A 6,485-nucleotide genomic window follows, 5' to 3' on the forward strand; every position below is an offset into this window, starting at 1 on the left:
CAGGCAAAACAGCAGCACGACCAGGTGGATTGGGGATGGGGACAACCAGGAGTCGTCAGGCCAGGTAGTCCTGAGGCATGGTCCTAGGGCTCAGGTCCTCCGGGAGAGAGAGAGAGATGGGAGAATTAGAGGGAGCATACTTAAGTTCACACAGGACACCTTATAAGACGGGAATTTCACCAGATATAACAGACTGACCCTAGCCCCCCGGGCACATAGACTATTGCAGCACAGATACTGGGGGCTGAGACAGGGGGGGGTTGGGAGACACTGTGGCCCTGTCCGACGATACCCCAGGACAGGGGCAACCAGGCAGGATATAACCCCACCCACTTTGCCAAAGCACAGCCTACCCCCCCACCACTAGAGGGATATCAACAGACCACCAAATTACTACCCGGAGACAAGGCGGAGTAGAGCCCACAAAAGATCTCCTCCCCCGCGCAAGCCCGAGGGGGAGCGAAACTGGACAGGAAGATCACGTCAGTGACTCAACCCACTCAAGTCGATTATAGTGAAAAAAGCCTGGCACGATGTGACGCACCCCTCCTAGGGACGGCATGCAAGAGCACTACTAAGCCAGTGACTCAACCCCTGTAGTAGGGTCAGAGGCAGAGAATCCCAGTGGATAGAGGGATTCCGGCCTAACAGAGACAGCAAGGGCGGTTCGTTACTCCAGTACCTCGTCGTTCACCTTTCACACCCCTGGGCCAGACTACACTCAATCACAGGACCTACTGAAGAGATGAGTCTTCAGTTAAGACTTAAAGGTCGAGACACAGTCTGCGTCTCTCACATGGGTAGGCAGACCATTCCATAAAAATTGAGCTCTATAGGAGAAAGCCCTGCCTCCAGCTGTTTCCTTAGAAATTCTAGGGACATTAAGGAGGCCCGCGTCTTGTGACCGTAGCGTACGTGTAGGTATGTATTGAAAAAACAAAATGTGTACAGTAGAGGGTTAGAAAACTTGTAGTACACTTTTAGTACAACACTCTTTATCAAGTCAACTATGCTTTGAAATATACGTTAATTCTATAGTTACGTGTGTGTTGGGCTATGAATCCACCTGTTATGCTCTCTGCTGTAACACACTACAGTATCGTATGTCCTCAGGCAGACTAGGCGTATTGCGTTTCCTTGGTTAAGCCGATGCCACATTCCTCTTCGTCTTCTCTATTTTTATGTCACACTCTTGGATCGTATTCCTTCTTTAATGGATCCATCTAGCCTCTGCCTAGCCCTCGACACATTGGCCTTGTGCAGGGGAGAAGGAAGGGACAAGGGAGGGAGAGGGAAGGGAACATGGCATCCACTCTCCTCCTAGCCAGGAAACCAGATCTCTAGCCCAGCTCGGCTGCATGGGGCTACGCCAGGGGCTGTGCGTTAATAATTTAATAGGAAACTCGACAATCCCTCCATTTCTTTTAAGAGCAAGATGGGACATCTCAATTACCCGTTGTTCAGCAAAACGTAGCTCCCTCTGACAGCCTGCCTGATTTGAGAAGAGAAGTGGAGGATGGATGGATGGATGGATGGATGGATGGATGGATGGATGGAGGAGAGGAATGGAGGAGAGGAATGGAGGATGGATGGATAGAGGAGAGGAGTGGAGGAGAATCAGGCTAAAGAGGGGACAATGAAAGAAAGAGAGCACCCTGAAGTCAAGAGTTTGAACATTGAGCATTTATCCTCCTTCACATTCTTTTTTAGGGCCATATCCTATGCCTCGGGGGGTTGGCTGAGTGCCTGGATCTTAATCAGATTGTATCTTAGTCTACATCCCAAATGGCACTCTAGTCCACTATGTAGGGAATAGGGTTGTCACGCCTGCTCCTGCTCCCCCCTCTCTGGTGATCAAGGGCGCAAGGCTGCCCTTCATTACGCACACCTGTCACCATCATTACGCGCAGCTGCGCAATATTGGACTCACCTGGACTCCATTACTTTGTTGATTACCCCCTCTATATCTGTCTTCCTCAGTTTGTTCCCTGTGTCAGCATTGATGTCGTTATTTTTCCCCTGTCCAGACGCTGTTCCTGTTCTGTGTCATGTCCATTGTTTTATAAATGTTCTCCCTGTTCCTGCTTCTCATCTCCAGTGTTGATCCTCATAAGGGTGCCATTTGAGATACAACCTTAGAGGCTCTATTCAGTCCATATAGCGGAAGTTCAGCATTATGGCGTGATTGAAATTTAAAGACAATGTTCCCGCGTTAGCGGAGACTGCACTCACTGTAAACGCTGCATATGTCGTCTCAATCGGGAAATTACCTTTAAGTTTCTATTGCGCAATCTGTAACGCTTTAACTATCCAGATTGAATAGATCCTAGCTGCATTCTTTACACACCTCTAAAGTCACTTGATTCACACGGTAATAATAACGGCCTCCTACTGTGATAAAAATCCTATAGGCAGTGAGATTCTCGGTGAGTTTCATGGAAAAATCTCACTGCCGATAGGTACTTATCAGTGGGAGGCCATTCCTTCTCTTGCTAGAAGAAAAGCGGTACCTGCTGTGTGCCGACACAGTAGTGACGAACCTGCCATTTTCTACATAGAGAATCGCAATGCAGTGGCCAACAACTTGACTTTGAACCAATCAGAGAGCACGAGCCAACAGGAGTGACAACAAAATAATAGGGCATTCTCTGTACATCCACGGTTAAATATCATGAGCCAGTCACACTTCATATCCAATGTAGGCTGTGGGATGGTAGCTAGCTAAGTGCACAGACGCCACAGACGCAATGCACACAACACTAAATACTTCCTCCAAGCTAGCTCACCACTGTAGCTAGTATCGACATTATAATTAAATCAAAATGGATTAGCTAGTTTCCATGAAACAACTGCCTGTGTTAGCTGCTGAGTTAGTGTAGTGTCCTTAGCAAGCTAGCTATGTTGTGCAAGCTAGCGAATATGCTAACATTAGCTAGCTATCTAAACATTTGGCTGCGGGCTGGCACTGGCAGTATGGGATTATGGAGAGTGAATTAAATTGTTTCGTTGTCATCTTGCTGGGTAGTTATCGAGATGTGGCCGGTGAGTATCAACAAGGGAATTCTATAGCAATATTAGAGCAGCTAGCTAAGATTGGAATCTAGACCATAAACTAAGCAACACACACATTGCCAAAGAACACTACTTTCTGGTTTGGAGTATTTGAACAAGGCTGAGTGGCTGACGACTTCAAGGTCTTTGCTGTGAGAACACAGAAGAGATTGACTGCCGACACACTGTTCAGAAGTGCTAAGTATTGTCAGCAGGCAAACGTTTGACAATCCTACCAGTGTGTCTGAGCTTTAACTTTCTACATTTATTTAACTAGGCAAGTCAGTTAATTAAGAACAAATTCATATTTTCAATAACACCCTAGGAACAGTGGGTTAACTGCCTTGTTCAGGGGCAGAAAGACAGATTTGTACCTTGTCAGCTCAGGGATTTGATCTTGCAAATTTTCAGTTACTAGTCCAATGTTCTAACCACTAGGCTACGCTGCCGCCCCTACAGCATGACACCATGGGCAGAGCTAGCATAGACACAATAAACATAATACAGACAGACATACTGTACATACACAGACACAATATACATGAACTAACACACACACACACACACACAAGCACATACATTTCGAAGACAAAAATACATAAACAAAAGATGTAACAGTCACCTTGCTGCTGGCTTGTCCTGCATCACAACATTACTCCATTCCTCTCCTCTACAGAAGAGAGATAGACTGATAAAGACCTTAGATGACCCTCTTTGACTCCCTCTCTCTCTCTCTCCACTCCATCCAGTAGCCGGACAGTAAAGCCCAGTGATGTGAAGTAGAAGCGACACAGTATTCACTTTATATTTGCATTGGGAGCTTAGCAGCTCTGTGACAAAGGAAGGCATCAGCCCCGCAGACACAGTGGTGTTACTGCTCTAAAGCCCTGGGAGTTTAAAGGGATCCGTCTGCAGAGCTCACCGTCACGCCTGTGGATCTGTCACTGGTTACTACTCACGGGCTGCGTCCCAAATGACACCCTATTCCTTATAGTGTACTAAAAGTAGTGCACTTCATATAGGAATAGGGTGCCATTTGGGATCTAGGCACGGAGCACAATGTCCTGTTACTCCTTAAGCCTGGTTCTAGTTGGCTGAACCATGGAGACCATAAGCCAAGCTGTCTGTCACGGACTGAGAAACATTATAGACATACAGAACCAGTCAAAAGTTTGGACACACTTACTCATTCCAGGGTTTTTCATATTTGACTATTTTCATCATTGTAGAATAATAGTGAAGACATCAAAACTATGAAATAACATGTAGTAACCAATAAAAAACAAATCAAAGTACATTTTATATTTTGGATTCTTCAAAGTAGCCACCCTTTGCCTTGAGGACAGCTTTGCACACTCTTGGCATTCTCTCAACCAGCTTCATGAGGAATGCCTTTCCAACAGTCTTGAAGGAGTTCCCACATGTGCTGAGCACTTGTTAGCTGCTTTTCCTTCACTCTGTGGTCCAACATATCCCAAACCATCTCAATTGGGTTGAGGTCGGGTGATTGTGGATTTCAGATCATCTGATGCATCACTCCATCACTCTCCTTCTTGGTCAAATAGCCCTTACACAGCCAGGAGGTGTGTTGGGTCGTTGAAAAACAAATGATATCGCTGCAGAATGCTGTGGTAGCCATCCTGGTTAAGTGTGCCTTGAATTCTAAATAAATCACTCACAGTGTCACCAGCAAACCATCCCGACATCATCCCACCTCCTCCATGCTTCACGGTGGGAACCACACATGCGGAGATCATCCGTTCACCTACTCTGCGTCTCACAAAGACATGGCGGTTGGAATCAAAAATCTCAAATTTGGACTCATCAGACCAAAGGACAGATTTCCACCGCTTTAATGACCATTGCTCATGTTTCTTGGCCCATGCAAGTCTCTTCTTCTTATTGGTGTCCTTTAGTAGTGGTTTCTTTGCAGCAATTTGACCATGAAGGCCTGATTCACGCAGTCTCCTCTGAACAGTTGATGTTGAGATGTGTCTGTTTGACTGACCTTCATGTCTTAAAGTATTTGCTTATTTGAGCTGTTCTTGCCATAATATGGACTTGGTCTTTTACCCAATAGGTATGTGTACCACTGTGCCTTGTCACAACACAATTGATTGGATCAAATGCATTAAAAGGAAAGAAATTCAACAAATCTCAAATAAAATAAAAAAAGACAATAATAAAAAACATGATTCCATATGTGTTATTTCATACTTTTGATGTCTTCACTATTATTCTATGATGCAGAAAATAGTACAATTAAAGAAAAACCCTTGAATGAGTAGGTGTGGCCAAACTTTTGACTGGTACTGTACACTATACAGTATATACAAAAGTATATGGACACCCCTTCAAATTAGTGCATTCGGCTATTTCAACCACACCCGTTGCTAAGAAGTGTATAAAATTGAGTACATAGCCATGCAATCTCCATAGACAAACATTGGCAGAAGAATGACCTTACTGAAGAGCTCAGTGACTTTCATCATAGGATGCCACCTTTCCAACAAGTCAGTTCGTCAAATTTCTGCCCTTCTAGAGCTGCTCCAATCAACTGTAAGTGCTGTTATTGTGAAGTGGAAACCTCTAGGAGTAACAACAACTCAGCCGCGAAGTGGTAGGCCAAAAAAAGCTCACAGAACGGGACTGCCGAGTGCTGAAGCGCGTAGCCCGTAAAAATCGCCTTTCCTCGGTTGCAACACTCACTACTGAGTTCCAAACTGCTTCTGGAAGCAATGTCAGCACAATAACTGTTCGACAGGATCTTCATGAAATGGATTTCCATGGCCGAGCAGCCGCACACAAGCGTAAGATAACCATGCGCAATGCCAAGTGTCGGCTGAAGTGGTGTAAAGCTCGCCGCCATTGGACTCTGGAGCAGTGGAAACGCCTTCTCTGGAGTGAGGAATCATGCTTCACAATCTGGCAGTCCGATGGACTATCTGTGTTTGGCAGATGCCAGGAGAACGCTAAGGGCCCTAATGCATAGTGACAACTGTAAAGTTTGGTGGAGGATGAATAATGGTCTGGGGCTGTTTTTCATGGTTCGGCTAGGTCCCTCAGATCCAGTGAAGTGAAACTGTGGCAACTGTTTGGGGAATGCCCTTCCCTGTTTCAGCATGAAAATGCCCCCATGCACAAAGGGAGGTCCATACTGAAATGGTTTGTCGAGATAGGTGTGGAAGAACTTGACTGGCCTGCACAGAGCCCTGACTTCAACCCTATCGAACAGCTTTGGGATGAATTGGTATGCTGACTGCGAGCCAGGCCTAAACGCCCAACATCAGTGCCGAATTCACTAATGCTCTTGTGGTTGAATGGAAGCAAGTCCCCGCAGCAATGTTCCAACACCTAGTAGAAAGCCTTCCCAGAAGAGTGGAGGCAGTTATAGCAGCAAAGGGGGGACCAACTCCATATTAATGCCCATGATT

The sequence above is a fragment of the Salmo salar genome, chromosome ssa15 (genome assembly GCF_905237065.1).
Source record: "Salmo salar chromosome ssa15, Ssal_v3.1, whole genome shotgun sequence".
NCBI lineage: Eukaryota > Metazoa > Chordata > Actinopteri > Salmoniformes > Salmonidae > Salmo > Salmo salar.